The sequence below is a fragment of the Eucyclogobius newberryi genome, unplaced genomic scaffold, assembly GCF_026437365.1.
Source record: "Eucyclogobius newberryi isolate DKJ021-1_F unplaced genomic scaffold, fEucNew1.0.hap1 SCAF_9, whole genome shotgun sequence".
NCBI lineage: Eukaryota > Metazoa > Chordata > Actinopteri > Gobiiformes > Gobiidae > Eucyclogobius > Eucyclogobius newberryi.
The window spans coordinates 1111548-1128914 of NW_027316532.1; positions in this window are offsets into that span (position 1 = coordinate 1111548).

The window sequence follows — 17367 nt, forward strand, 5'->3', positions numbered from 1 at the left end:
AGCCCTTCGACATGAGCCCCTCGACATGACCCCCCGACATGAGCCCCTCGACATGAGCCTCCGACATGAGCCCTCGACATGAGCCCCTCGACATGACCCCCCGACATGAGCCCCTCGACATGAGCCCCTCGACATGAGCCTCCGACATGAGCCCCTCGACATAAACCCCCGACATGAGCCCCTCGACATGAGGCCCCCGACATGAGCCCCTCGACATGAGCCCCTCGACATGAGACCCCCGACATGAGGCCCTCGACATGAGCCCCTCGACATGAGCCCCCCGACATGAGGCCCCCGACATGAGGCCCCCGACATGAGGCCCCCGACATGAAGCCCTCGACATGAGCCCCCGACATGAGCCCCCCGACAGGAGCCCCCCGACATGAGGCCCTCGACATGAGCCCCTCGACATGAGCCCCTCGACATGAGCCCCCGACATGAGCCTCCGACATGAGCCCCCCCGACATGAACCCCTCGACATGAGCCCCTCGACATGAACCCCCCCGACATGAACCCCTCGACATGAGCCCCCGACATGAGCCTCCGACATGAGCCCCCCCGACATGAACCCCTCGACATGAGCCCCTCGACATGAACCCCTGACATGAGCCCCCGACATGAGCCCCTCGACATGAGCCCCTCGACATGAGCCCCTCGACATGAGCCCCCCGACATGAGCCCCCCGACCTGAACCCCCCGACATGAGCCCCTCGACATGAGCCCCTCGACATGAGCCCCTCGACATGAACCCCCCGACATGAGCCTCCGACATGAGCCCCCCCGACATGAGCCCCTCGACATGAACCCCCGACATGAGCCCCCCGACATGAGCCCCCGACATGAGCCCCCGACATGAGCCCCCCGACCTGAACCCCTCGACATGAACCCCCGACATGAGCCCCTCGACATGAACCCCTGACATGAGCCCCCCGACATGAGCCACCGACATGAACCCCTCGACATGAGCCCTCGACTTGAGCCCCCGACATGAGCCCCCCGACCTGAACCTCCGACATGAACCCCTCGACATGAGCCCCCCGACATGAGCCTCCGACATGAGGCCCCCGACATGAGCCTCCGACCTGAGCCCCCCGACATGAGCCCCCCGACATGAGGCCCTCGACATGAGCCCCTCGACATGAGCCCCCCGACATGAAGCCCTCGACATGAGCCCCTCGACATGAGCCCCACGACATGAGCCTCCGACATGAGGCCCTTGACATGAGCCTCCGACATGAGGCCCCCGACATGAGCCCCCGACATGAGCCCCCAACAAAAACCCCTCGACATGAGCCCCCCCGACATGAACCCTCGACATGAGGCCCCTCGACATGAGCCCCTCGAAATGAGCCCCCGACATGAGCCCCCGACATGAGCCCCCCGACACGAGCCCCTCGACATGAGCCCCTCGACATGACCCCCCGACATGAGCCCTCGACATGAGCCCTCGACATGAACCCCCCGACATGAAGCCTCCGACATGAACCCCCCGACATGAACCCCCCGACATGAGCCCCTCGACTTGAACCCCCCCGACATGAACCCCTCGACATGAGCCCCCGACATGAGCCCCTCGACATGAGCCCCTCGACATGAGCCCTCCGACCTGAACCCCTCGACATGAGCCCCTCGACATGAGCCCCCCGACATGAGCCCCCCGACCTGAACCCCTCGACATGAGCCCCTCGACATAAGCCCCCCGACATGAGCCCCTCGACATGAGCCCCCCGACATGAGCCCCCCGACATGAACCCCCGACATGAGCCCATCGACATGAGCCCTCGACATGAACCCTCCGACATGAGCCCCTCGACATGAGCCCCTCGACATGAGCCCCTCGACATGAACCCCCCGACATGAGCCTCCGACATGAGCCCCCCCGACATGAGCCCCCCGACATGAGCCCCCGACATGAGCCCCTCGACATGAGCCCCTCGACATGAACCCCCGACATGAGCCCCCCGACATGAGCCCCCGACATGAGCCCCCGACATGAGCCCCTCGACATGAGCCCTCGACATGAGCCCCCGACATGAGCCCCTCGACATGAGCCCCCCGACCTGAACCCCCCGACATGAGCCCCTCGACATGAACCCCTGACATGAGCCCCCCGACATGAGCCACCGACATGAACCCCTCGACATGAGCCCTCGACTTGAGCCTCCGACATGAACCCCCCGACATGAGCCTCCGACATGAGCCCCCCCGACATGAGCCCCTCGACATGAGCCCCTCGACATGAGCCTCCGACATGAGCCCCCCGACATAAGCCCCCGACATGAGCCCCCGACATGAGCCCCTCGACATGAGCCCCTCGACATGAACCCTCGACATGAGGCCCCTCGACACGAGCCCCCCGACATGAGCCCCTCGACATGAGCCCCTCGACATGAGCCCCTCGACATGAGCCTCCGACATGAGGCCCCCGACATGAGCCCCCGACATGAGCCCCCAACAAAAGCCCCTCGACATGAGCCCCCACGACATGAACCCTCGACATGAGCCCCTGACATGAGCCCCTCGACATGAGCCCCTCGACATGAACCCTCGACATGAGGCCCCTCGACACGAGCCCCCCGACATGAGCCCTTCGACATGAGCCCCTCGACATGACCCCCCGACATGAGCCCCTCGACATGAGCCCCTCGACATGAGCCTCCGACATGAGCCCTCGACATGAGCCCCTCGACATGAGCCCCTCGACATGAGCCCCTCGACATGAGGCCCCCGACATGAGCCCCTCGACATGAGCCCCTCGACATGAGACCCCCGACATGAGGCCCTCGACATGAGCCCCTCGACATGAGCCCCCCGACATGAGGCCCCCGACATGAGGCCCCCGACATGAGGCCCCCGACATGAAGCCCTCGACATGAGCCTCCGACATGAGCCCCCGACATGAGCCCCCCGACATGAGCCCCCCGACATGAGGCCCTCGACATGAGCCCCTCGACATGAGCCTCCGACATGAGCCTCCGACATGATGCCCCCGACATGAGCCCCCCGACATGAGCCCCCCGACATGAGCCCCCCGACATGAGGCCCTCGACATGAGCCCCTCGACATGAGCCCCCCGACATTAAGCCCTCGACATGAGCCCCTCGACATGAGCCCCTCGACATGAGCCCCCGACATGAGGACCCCGACATGAGCCTCCGACATGAGGCCCTCGACATGAGCCTCCGACATGAGCCCCCGACTTGAGCCCCCAACAAAAAACCCTCGACATGAGCCCCTCGACATGAGCCCCTCGACATGAGCCCCCGACATGAGCCCCCGACATGAGCCCCCCGACACGAGCCCCTCGACATGAGCCCCTCGACATGACCCCCCGACATGAGCCCTCGACATGAGCCCTCGACATGAACCCCCCGACATGAAGCCTCCGACATGAACCCCCCGACATGAACCCCCCGACATGAGCCCCTCGACATGAACCCCCCCGACATGAACCCCTCGACATGAGCCCCCGACATGAGCCTCCGACATGAGCCCCCCCGACATGAACCCCCCGACATGAGCCCCCGACATGAGCCCCCGACATGAGACCCTCGACATGAGCCCCTCGACATGAGCCCCCCGACCTGAACCCCTCGACATGAGCCCCTCGACATGAGCCCCCCGACATGAGCCCCCCGACCTGAACCCCTCGACATGAGCCCCTCGACATGAACCCCTCGACATGAGCCCCTCGACATGAGCCCCCCGACATGAGCCCCTCGACATGAGCCCCTCGACATGAACCCCCCGACATGAGCCCCTCGACATGAGCCCCTCGACATGAACCCCTCGACATGAGCCCTCGACTTGAGCCTCCGACATGAACCCCCCGACATGAGCCTCCGACATGAGCCCCCCCGACATGAGCCCCTCGACATGAACCCCTGACATGAGCCCCCCGACATGAGCCCCCGACATGAGCCCCCGACATGAGCCCCTCGACATGAGCCCTCGACATGAGCCCCCGACATGAGCCCCTCGACATGAGCCCCCCGACCTGAACCCCTCGACATGAGCCCCTCGACATGAGGCCCTCGACATGAGCCCCCCGACCTGAACCCCTCGACATGAGCCCCCCGACATGAGCCCCTCGACATGAACCCCTCGACATGAACCCCTGACATGAGCCCCCCGACATGAGCCCCCGACATGAGCCCCCGACATGAGCCCCTCGACATGAGCCCCCCGACCTGAACCCCTCGACATGAGCCCCTCGACATGAGGCCCTCGACATGAGCCCCCCGACCTGAACCCCTCGACATGAGCCCCTCGACATGAGCCCCTGACATGAGCCCCTCGACATGAGCCCCCCGATCTGAACCCCTCGACATGAGCCCCCCGACATGAGCCCCTCGACATGAACCCCTGACATGAGCCCCCCGACATGAGCCCTCGACATGAACCCCCGACATGAAGCCTCCGACATGAACCCCCCGACATGAACCCCCCGACATGAGCCCCTCGACATGAACCCCCCGACATGAGCCCCCCGACATGAGCCCTCGACATGAGCCCTCGACATGAGCCTCCGACATGAACCCCCCGACATGAGCCTCCGACATGAGCCCCTCGACATGAACCCCCCGACATGAGCCCCTCGACATGAGCCCCTCGACATGAGCCCCCCGACCTGAACCCCTCGACATGAGCCCCTTGACATGAGCCCCCCGACATGAGCCCCCCGACCTGAACCCCTCGACATGAGCCCCTCGACATGAGCCCCTCGACATGAGCCCCCCGACATGAGCCCCTCGACATGAGCCCCCCCGACATGAGCCCCCGACATGAGCCCCTCGACATGAGCCCCTCGACATGAGCCCCCCGACATGAGGCCCCCGACATGAACCCCTCGACATGAGCCCCCCCGACATGAACCCTCGACATGAGGCCCCTCGACATGAGCCCCTCGACATGAGCCCCCGACATGAGCCCCCGACATGAGCCCCCCGACATGAGCCCCTCGACATGAGCCCCTCGACATGAGCCCCTCGACATGACCCCCCGACATGAGGCCCTCGACATGAGCCCCTCGACATGAGCCCCTCGACATGAGCCCCCCGACATGAGCCCCTCGACATGAGCCCCCGACATGAAGCCTCCGACATGAGCCCCTCGACATGAACCCCCCGACATGAGCCCCTCGACATGAGCCCCTCGACATGAGCCCCTCGACATGAGCCCCCCGACATGAGCCCCTCGACATGAGCCCTCGACATGAGCCTCCGACATGAGCCCCTCGACATGAGCCCCCCGACCTGAACCCCTCGACATGAGCCCCTCGACATGAGCCCCCCGACATGAGCCCCTCGACATGAGCCCCTCGACATGAGCCCCTCGACATGAACCCCCGACATGAGCCCCTCGACATGAGGCCCCCCCGACATGAGCCCCTCGACATGAGCCCCCCGACATGAGGCCCCCGACATGAAACCCTCGACATGAGCCCCTCGACATGAGCCCCCCGACATGAGGCCCCCGACATGAACCCCTCGACATGAGCCCCCCCGACATGAACCCTCGACATGAGGCCCCTCGACATGAGCCCCTCGACATGAGCCCCCGACATGAGCCCCCGACATGAGCCCCCCGACATGAGCCCCTCGACATGAGCCCCTCGACATGAGCCCCTCGACATGAGCCCCCAGACATGAGCCCCTCGACATGAGCCCCCGACATGAAGCCTCCGACATGAGCCCCTCGACATGAGCCCCCCGACATGAGGACCACGACATGAGCCTCCGACATGAGGCCCTCGACATGAGCCTCCGACATGAGCCCCCGACATGAGCCCCCAACAAAAAACCCTCGACATGAGCCCCCCGACATGAGCCCCCCGACACGAGCCCCTCGACATGAGCCCCTCGACATGACCCCCCGACATGAGCCCTCGACATGAGCCCTCGACATGAACCCCCCGACATGAAGCCTCCGACATGAACCCCCCGACATGAACCCCTCGACATGAACCCCCCCGACATGAACCCCTCGACATGAGCCCCCGACATGAGCCTCCGACATGAGCCCCCCCGACATGAACCCCTCGACATTAGCCCCTCGACATGAACCCCCCCGACATGAACCCCTCGACATGAGCCCCCGACATGAGCCCCTCGACATGAGCCCCCGACATGAGACCCTCGACATGAGCCCCTCGACATGAGCCCCCCGACCTGAACCCCTCGACATGAGCCCCTCGACATGAGCCCCCCGACATGAGCCCCCCGACCTGAACCCCTTGACATGAGCCCCTCGACATGAACCCCTCGACATGAGCCCCTCGACATGAGCCCCTCGACATGAACCCCCCGACATGAGCCCCTCGACATGAGCCCCTCGACATGAACCCCTCGACATGAGCCCTCGACTTGAGCCTCCGACATGAACCCCCCGACATGAGCCTCCGACATGAGCCCCCCCGACATGAGCCCCTCGACATGAACCCCTGACATGAGCCTCCGACATGAACCCCCCGACATGAGCCCCCGACATGAGCCCCTCGACATGAGCCCTCGACATGAGCCCCCGACATGAGCCCCTCGACATGAGCCCCCCGACCTGAACCCCTCGACATGAGCCCCTCGACATGAGGCCCTCGACATGAGCCCCCCGACCTGAACCCCTCGACATGAGCCCCCCGACATGAGCCCCTCGACATGAACCCCTCGACATGAACCCCTGACATGAGCCTCCGACATGAGCCCCTCGACATGAGCCCTTGACATGAGCCCCCGACATGAGCCCCTCGACATGAGCCCCCCGACCTGAACCCCTCGACATGAGCCCCTCGACATGAGGCCCTCGACATGAGCCCCCCGACCTGAACCCCTCGACATGAGCCCCCCGACATGAGCCCCTCGACATGAACCCCTCGACATGAACCCCTGACATGAGCCCCCCGACATAAGCCCACGACATGAGCCCCCGACATGAGCCCCTCGACATGAGCCCTCGACATGAGCCCCCGACATGAGCCCCTCGACATGAGCCCCCCGACCTGAACGCCTCGACATGAGCCCCTCGACATGAGGCCCTCGACATGAGCCCCCCGACCTGAACCCCTCGACATGAGCCCCTCGACATGAGCCCCTGACATGAGCCCCCCGACCTGAACCCCTCGACATGAGCCCCCCGACATGAGCCCCTCGACATGAACCCCTGACATGAGCCCCCCGACATGAGCCCTCGACATGAGCCCCCGACATGAAGCCTCCGACATGAACCCCCCGACATGAACCCCCCGACATGAGCCCCTCGACATGAACCCCCCGACATGAGCCCCCCGACATGAGCCCTCGACATCAACCCCCCGACATGAGCCTCCGACATGAGCCTCTCGACATGAGCCCCTCGACATGAGCCCCTCGACATGAGCCCCCGACCTGAACCCCTCGACATGAGCCCCTCGACATGAGCCCCCCGACATGAGCCCCCCGACCTGAACCCCTCGACATGAGCCCCTCGACATGAGCCCCCCGACATGAGCCCCTCGACATGAGCCCCTCGACATGAGCCCCTCGACATGAGCCCCCCCGACATGAGCCCCCGACATGTGCCCCTCGACATGAGCCCCTCGACATGAGCCCCCCGACAATAGGCCCCCGACATGAACCCCTCGACATGAGCCCCCCCGACATGAACCCTCGACATGAGCCCCTCGACATGAGCCCCCGACATGAGCCCCCCGACATGAGCCCCCGACATGAGCCCCCCGACATGAGCCCCTCGACATGAGCCCCTCGACATGAGCCCCTCGACATGACCCCCCGACATGAGGCCCTCGACATGAGCCCCTCGACATGAGCCCCTCGACATGAGCCCCCCGACATGAGCCCCTCGACATGAACCCTCGACATGAGGCCCCTCGACACGAGCCCCCCGACATGAGCCCCTCGATATGAGCCCCTCGACATGACCCCCCGACATGAGCCCCTCGACATGAGCCCCTCGACATGAGCCCCTCGACATGAGCCTCCGACATGAGGCCCCCGACATGAGCCCCCGACATGAGCCCCCAACAAAAGCCCCTCGACATGAGCCCCCCCGACATGAACCCTCGACATGAGCCCCTGACATGAGCCCCTCGACATGAGCCCCTCGACATGAACCCTCGACATGAGGCCCCTCGACACGAGCCCCCCGACATGAGCCCTTCGACATGAGCCCCTCGACATGAGCCCCTCGACATGAGCCCCTCGACATAAACCCCCGACATGAGCCCCTCGACATGAGGCCCCCGACATGAGCCCCTCGACATGAGCCCCTCGATATGACCCCCCGACATGAGCCCCTCGACATGAGCCCCTCGACATGAGCCTCCGACATGAGCCCTCGACATGAGCCCCTCGACATGAGCCCCTCGACATGAGCCCCTCGACATAAACCCCCGACATGAGCCCCTCGACATGAGGCCCCCGACATGAGCCCCTCGACATGAGCCCCTCGACATGAGACCCCCGACATGAGGCCCTCGACATGAGCCCCTCGACATGAGCCCCCCGACATGAGGCCCCCGACATGAGGCCCCCGACATGAGGCCCCCGACATGAAGCCCTCGACATGAGCCTCCGACATGAGCCCCCGACATGAGCCCCCCGACATGAGCCCCCCGACATGAGGCCCTCGACATGAGCCCCTCGACATGAGCCCCCCGACATGAAGCCCTCGACATGAGCCCCCGACATGAGCCCCCCGACATGAGCCCCCCGACATGAGCCCCCCGACATGAGGCCCTCGACATGAGCCCCTCGACATGAGCCCCCCGACATTAAGCCCTCGACATGAGCCCCTCGACATGAGCCCCTCGACATGAGCCCCTCGACATGAGCCCCCGACATGAGGACCACGACATGAGCCTCCGACATGAGGCCCTCGACATGAGCCTCCGACATGAGCCCCCGACATGAGCCCCCAACAAAAAACCCTCGACATGAGCCCCTCGACATGAGCCCCTCGACATGAGCCCCCGACATGAGCCCCCGACATGAGCCCCCCGACACGAGCCCCTCGACATGAGCCCCTCGACATGACCCCCCGACATGAGCCCTCGACATGAGCCCTCGACATGAACCCCCCGACATGAAGCCTCCGATATGAACCCCCCGACATGAACCCCCCGACATGAGCCCCTCGACATGAACCCCCCCGACATGAACCCCTCGACATGAGCCCCCGACATGAGCCTCCGACATGAGCCCCCCCGACATGAACCCCTCGACATTAGCCCCTCGACATGAACCCCCCCGACATGAACCCCTCGACATGAGCCCCCGACATGAGCCCCTCGACATGAGCCCCCGACATGAGACCCTCGACATGAGCCCCTCGACATGAGCCCCCCGACCTGAACCCCTCGACATGAGCCCCTCGACATGAGCCCCCCGACATGAGCCCCCCGACCTGAACCCCTTGACATGAGCCCCTCGACATGAACCCCTCGACATGAGCCCCTCGACATGAGCCCCTCGACATGAACCCCCCGACATGAGCCCCTCGACATGAGCCCCTCGACATGAACCCCTCGACATGAGCCCTCGACTTGAGCCTCCGACATGAACCCCCCGACATGAGCCTCCGACATGAGCCCCCCCGACATGAGCCCCTCGACATGAACCCCTGACATGAGCCTCCGACATGAACCCCCCGACATGAGCCCCTCGACATGAGCCCTCGACATGAGCCCCCGACATGAGCCCCTCGACATGAGCCCCCCGACCTGAACCCCTCGACATGAGCCCCTCGACATGAGGCCCTCGACATGAGCCCCCCGACCTGAACCCCTCGACATGAGCCCCTCGACATGAACCCCTCGACATGAACCCCTGACATGAGCCCCCGACATGAACCCCCCGACATAAGCCCACGACATGAGCCCCCGACATGAGCCCCTCGACATGAGCCCTCGACATGAGCCCCCGACATGAGCCCCTCGACATGAGCCCCCCGACCTGAACGCCTCGACATGAGCCCCTCGACATGAGGCCCTCGACATGAGCCCCCCGACCTGAAACCCTCGACATGAGCCCCTCGACATGAGCCCCTGACATGAGCCCCTCGACATGAGCCCCCCGACCTGAACCCCTCGACATGAGCCCCCCGACATGAGCCCCTCGACATGAACCCCTGACATGAGCCCCCCGACATGAGCCCTCGACATGAGCCCCCGACATGAAGCCTCCGACATGAACCCCCCGACATGAACCCCCCGACATGAGCCCCTCGACATGAACCCCCCGACATGAGCCCCCCGACATGAGCCCTCGACATGAACCCCCCGACATGAGCCTCCGACATGAGCCCCTCGACATGAGCCCCTCGACATGAGCCCCCCGACCTGAACCCCTCGACATGAGCCCCTCGACATGAGCCCCCCGACATGAGCCCCCCGACCTGAACCCCTCGACATGAGCCCCTCGACATGAGCCCCCCGACATGAGCCCCCCGACCTGAACCCCTCGACATGAGCCCCCCGACATGAGCCCCTCGACATGAGCCCCTCGACATGAGCCCCTCGACATGAGCCCCCCCGACATGAGCCCCCGACATGAGCCCCTCGACATGAGCCCCTCGACATGAGCCCCTCGACATGAGCCCCCGACATGAGCCCCCCGACATGAGCCCCCGACATGAGCCCCTCGACATGAGCCCCTCGACATGACCCCCCGACATGAGGCCCTCGACATGAGCCCCTCGACATGAGCCCCTCGACATGAGCCCCCCGACATGAGCCCCTCGACATGACCCCCCGACATGAGGCCCTCGACATGAGCCCCTCGACATGAGCCCCTCGACATGAGCCCCCGACATGAGGCCCCCGACATGAGCCCCTCGACATGAGCCTCCGACATGAACCCCTCGACATGAGCCCCTCGACATGAGCCCCTCGACATGAGCCCCCGGAAGCCAAGATGGCCGCCATTGAAGCCTATGGAGCTGCTCATTGGCGCATGGCTCCAAAAAAGTGTTTTAGTTCCGCATTACTTCCTGAATACTGGTATAACTCCTCCCACTTTTGTGACGTCATCGCCGTGAGGCTTTGGGTCGGGAGCGAGCACGTCACAGCAGCGTGAACGACTGACAATCAGCGCAGACTTTCGGAATACTTCCACTTGTAATGGTCTATTTACGTAACATACAATGATAAATTATATCCATATATAAATATACAGGTGTCATGTTGTAAAGCTCTGATATTTAGGAGAATTATAAAGAAGTGTTAAGATAAAAAGTCTGGTTTAATGACAATGAATTACATTTAGAGGTGGAATAACGTCCTCATCATTTTCTGTAGTTTTTGGTTTGGGTATTTATTTTGTTATTAACTTTTCAGTTATTTATTTACATAATATCATTTGGCCAATATGCATTTTTTTTAATCAGATGAGAAGAAATATAAAATATAATCATCGATTCTGTTACATAATTGAGTTAAGAAGTATTTAATTATATTCAGTTTCCTTGTGTGTATTTTTGTATCATGTCAATCTTTAATAAATACAAAACACATTTGTTTATTAATGTATTGAATAAGAATAATGAACATGAATGAACTTGTTCAATAAATGCAAATCTGATTATCACTACAAATGATAAATTGATTTTAGCCAGTTTTAGTTGAGTTTTAAAGCTACAATGAGTTTTAAAGCTACAATGTGGGAGTCCCTTATTAAGGAGTTTTGGAGTCTGTACTGTTCATTATTATTATCATTAATAGAATCAGAAAATGTATTGCCATTGTCAAAGAACAGAATTCACAAACAGTGGAACTTGCTTTGGTGATTCAGTGCAACATAAAAATATTAACAATGATAAAACAACCTGTATAAGTCAAATAGAACAAACTGAATAAAATAAGATAATCCTTTATTGTCCACACATGAGGAAATGTCGTTGTTGCAACGCAGTAGATAGAGGAGAAGGACAGATAACTTATAGGAAGTTTAAAAAACACTCTTAATAGATCGATCTTAATAGAAGAACTCTTATAAACAAAAACTCCTATAGACAGAACCTCTCATACCTTAATAAGGAATGGAGGGGGGAAATAAAGATAAAGATAAAATAAAAACAGCGTAAGACAAAATAATACTAATAATAATGGTAAAATAAACACTCTTTTTACATCAGTTATATGCACATGAATGTGACATTATTGCGTTAAATACTGAATATCTCAGTATTTAACAAGACTTTGTTTCCATGGCTACGCAGTCTTCTGTCAACAACATATATGTTATATATATTATATATGACATACAAGTCATATAACATACACTTCATATGTTTAGATTATACAAGTCATAGAACATACACTTCACATGTTTAGATTATACAAGTCATATATGTGATAAAATGTGAATATATGAGTATATTTCTGTGATGTATTTTATCTGCATAATAGTGATATTGTATCTGCATCATTAGTCTAAGAGAAGAACGGGTGTGTGACAAACTGCATTTGTTTGTGAAGGTATCATAAAGATGGGCCAAAGGATGTTTACCCTAGGGGGGGTGATAACCCAGAGGAGTCTGGGTAATGTTTACCCAAGGCTTTATCTCTACGGAAAAATACCAAGTGCCTTGATGTGAGGCTGACCAATGAGAAATGTGACCCGCCTATTCCAGAATATCTAATAAAACCAACCAGCATGGGAAAAAACGGTGTGAGACGCGGGGGTGAGACGCAGGAGGGTCAGCCAGGCTCCTTACAACGGCCTGGCTGACACAGTCCCCGCGTTTTCTCCCATGCATGCCACACAAATGTCTGACGTTTCTGTGTCGTTTCATATTCTAGGTTGAATTGTGTTCTCTATGTGTTAAGGAATAGCATCGGTGTATGTCTAATTCCATGTCATATAACATACACTTCACATGTTTAAATTATACATGTCATATAACATACACTTCACATGTTTAGATTATACAAGTCATATAACATACACTTCACATGTGACACATCAGTGGCTCTTTTGTAGAACAATTATCATTTAGTTTTTTTGGTCATAACAAAACAGACATTTTATAAATTCAAAATACTGATTCTACACTGTTTACTTTTAGTCGAGGCACAAGTTATTATTAAAATACCTTTTGCTTTGGACACTCTGTGTCTGTAGTGACCTGCAGTGACCTGCAGTGACCTGTAGTGACCTGCAGTGACCTGCAGTGACCTGTAGTGACCTGCAGTGACCTGTAGTGACCTGCAGTGACCTGTAGTGACCTGTAGTGACTTGCAGTGACCTGTAGTGACCTGCAGTGACCTGTAGTGACCTGCAGTGACCTGCAGTGACCTGTAGTGACCTGCAGTGACCTGTAGTGACCTGCAGTGACCTGTAGAGCTCTGGTCAGCACAGACAGACTAAACTCACTGGTCAGCACTGAAGATGAGAAAGATACTCATTAGAACATTGATATATTCTGCACATTTAACAGAGAAAAGCTGGAATATGTTATTGACACATTTACATTTCGCTCTGTAACACAAAAGTTCCTCTTTTCACATTAATTTTTAAAGCTAGAACCAAAAGTCATTTGCTTATTTATAAGTTTAAACCTTAGAAGTTAGAACATAACTGACATGTTTGCTAAATCTCTACATGTTCCATGGAAGTAAATCCATAACATTCCTATAGAAAACACGCGTGTGCTTTGCTGTTTAAACACGTCATTATTAAATATGTAATAAAACCTTAAATGTGGTCTCAGCCCCTGTAAGTACAGCACTGTCACTTTTACATACCTTTACATTTATATATGTAAGATATGACCCATTTCAGCAGGTTATATTTGAATTATTGGTTGTTTTTTATAGCACATCATACAAACATCACTTTATTTCCCTTCTTTCTCTAGTTTTCCTTGATCTGTGCTTAACCTTTTGTCTCTTAGAACATTTAGTAAGAGAAATAATGAGTTATTTATTTGCAGAAACACGAGCCATCACAACGTGTTGTTGCATCTTTGTGTAGCTAAACTTTAGCTTACGTTAGCTCGTGTTAGCTCGTGTTAGCTCGTGTTAACTTGTGTTAACTGTGTAATCGTTGTTTTACACTTCACATGGAACGATGTGTGAAACGTGAGGAATGACATGCAAACAACTTACTTATTTTTTAAGTATTTTAGAAACAGTTGAAGAGTGAAATTCCTTCTATTTTATTTTTAGACTAAAAACAATTTCGCATGTTTGGTCATTTTAGAGGCCGAACTCCTGAAATGGTCCGACCAAAAGGCTGCATTCTACGGAGTGGCCACTACTCAATTTGGAGCCAGAGGCAGAGGGGGCGTGGCCTATCCAGATCATATAATACATCCATGGGCTAGACATGTAACTGGTTTATCCACGGTCAGTCACATATATTTATGAGATAGAGATAATAGATCAACTCAAAGCAGTAATAAAAACACTAAACACTTGGTATTTATATGATTAATTTAGACATAGTTTGTATTTAATAGAAATAAAATATAATCTTATCTTTCTTTTCTCATTATGTTCACCAGTCACATGACCCACTGCTGTCACAATACTACGTGTTAAACAAGTATGAAAACAATCAAACCCAAAACCGTCCTTAAATGCATGTTGTTGTTCTGACTCATCATCATCATGGAATCTGAAGTCAAGTGATCACGTCATCAAATCAAATCTAATCAATTTATTTTTGTAAGGCCCAAAATCACAATAACAGCTGCCTCTGAGGGCCACAGGGAGAAATGAATCAACAATGTCTGTGGTGGCGAGGGACGATGTCCCAGGGTCCTCTGTCCTTAGACTCTCCTTCTCGGCCAGGAAAAACTACAAAAAAACCTCTTTGGGAAAAAAGCGTAGAAACCTGGAGGAGTTCCAGTGAAGGAGAGATCCGACTCTCACAGACGGACCACGAGGGAGACTGGAGCTGGACCCACTCTTCAGGCAGAAGAGGGACCGTCCACACGGGGCAGGGACACTTCACCAGGGGAGGGGCATCTGGGTCCACAGGTCCTCAGGAGTGAGAGAAAGAAAAGAAGGCGGTGAACAGTTTGCAAGTGGAATCAAAAATAAATATTGTTTGATAGCATAAGTAGTCAGAAGAAGAAGAGGATAGTGCTCAAGCTGTCATACTTCCCCCAGCACAGTTACTCCTAGGGCAGCGTAGCTAAAGCTGTGGGTTTATGTTTCTGTTCCTAACTAGTCTGACCATAAACGATTTCGAAGAGGAACGTTTTAAGCCTGGACTTAAATGAAGAGACTGTGTCAGCAGATTTAACATGGGTCGGAGCTGATTCCATAACACAGGGGCTTGGGAGCTAAACGCTCTACCTCCTACAGTACTTTTAGAGACTCTTGGCACCACCAGAAGGCTCTACCTCCTACAGTACTTTTAGAGACTCTTGGGACCACCAGAAGGCTCTACCTCCTACAGTACTTTTAGAGACTCTTGGGACCACCAGAAGGCTCTACCTCCTACAGTACTTTTAGAGACTCTTGGGACCACCAGAAGGCTCTACCTCCTACAGTACTTTTAGAGACTCTTGGCACCACCAGAAGAGAGTGAAGAGCTCTGTTTGGATGATATGGCTCTATAGCATCTTTGAGGTAGGATGGGGCCATGTCATTTATGGCTTTGTAGGTCAAGAGTAGAATTTTGAATGTGATTCTAAACTGGACAGGAGCCAGTGAAGAGACTCCAGCACCGGCGTAATGTGCTCTCTTCTTTTTGTTCCTGTTAGTAATATTGCTGCTGCATTTTACAACAGGTTCAACAGGTTTAGTTGACGTGACAGTGCAGGGTGTGACACGTAGTTATATAAAAGCTGTAAATAAAAGTGTTTATCATTGTTATTATTTTATTATTTACTTCTGTACCAACTCTGTGTTGCAACAATGGAATTTCCCCATTGTGGGACAAATAAAGGCTCATCTTATCTTATCTTATCTTATGTTTTCTCAGCTCGATCCCAATGATTTGACATTTCTCAAACACACTTAAATGTTTTCCATGACCACGGGATTTGTCTTTCCACGTGGATGTTCCAGAAATTAGAATCAGTTGAGTTTAAATACTGAAAGATCATCACCTGCAGCAGTTCTCCAGTAGGAGGCGCCACTTACTCTATTTGCTCAGTCCTAGTCTCCACTTTGTCTTGAGAAGTTCTTATTATTTTTCCTGTATTCAAAGTGGAGCTTTTGTGTTGTTGTTTCATAAAAATGGAGACAAATCAAGAAACTTTAACCTTGAACTGATGATGTTTGTGTTTTTGTTTCCAACTGGAGTTTGACCTCAATTTACTCTTCGTCAAATGACAATGTCGACATTTAGAGGTCAACGTCAGATTCTCTGGAACAAATAAACAAAGATGAAGACAATAAAACGTTGATGCTTCAGTGACTCAGAGACTGAAGACCTGAAGGGTGCAGCTCACGGCTGTTGTGTTTTTGGGTGTGTTGGTTTTATTACATGTGAACTATTAATAAACAAAGGCAGATTCCAGAGTCAGGCTCAAACTCTGACACTTCCTCCTGAGATCTGCTCCATCACGACCTGAGACTGGCTTTAACACTCATGGAGTGACGCTTTCTTTTCTACACTTCTGTTGTTGCCACTCTTCATTGCACTGTATTGTTTTAGGCTGATGCTTTTGTCTTGCCTTTTGATTTGAAAGTACTTTGGGCGTTTTAAATATAAATATAACATATGAAGGCTCATTGAGTGACACCACTGGGTTGCCGGTTCCATTCCTGTGGGAGGGATGTTTCTGATTAATAAAAAAGAATGAATCTTTCAAACTACGAAACTAATAAAAGTCCCAGGTCCAGTTTGCCCCAAGTCACATCAACACTTTTGTGCTATTGGCTCCTGAAACAAGAGAGGGGCACAAGTCAATTCTGTGTTGGCCCCTGTGTTGGCCCCTGTGTTGGTCCTCCTGACAGGGCCGGCCCAGCCTATAAGCGAACTAAGCAGCCGCGTAGGGCCCCGAGGCGTTAATAGGGGCCCCAATCTGGCAACCCGTCTTATGAGAAGTGCAAGCGCAGCGTGCGCCACTAGTGTAGTAGCGCTGCTGGCGCGGCAGCGCACACAGCGGTAACATATAACGCACAAACCGCATTTATTTGTAATGACAATCTGGCAACCAAGACACCAAACCTGCTCTGATTGGGCAACTTCATTGTGCGCGAGCAGAAGAGCAAAACATAAACACAACACAACGTGGTCCCTGCGTGGTCCTCATGTCCAGAGGAATATATCCCCATATATAATATCTGACTGAATATATCCAGTCAGAGATGAGCGGGTTTGAGTTTGCGTCCCTCTCTCTCACATCACCATGTGTCAGATCAATCGTGACTCGTGATGTCTGTTTGACTTTGACTTCTTAAAGTGCAATGAGAGG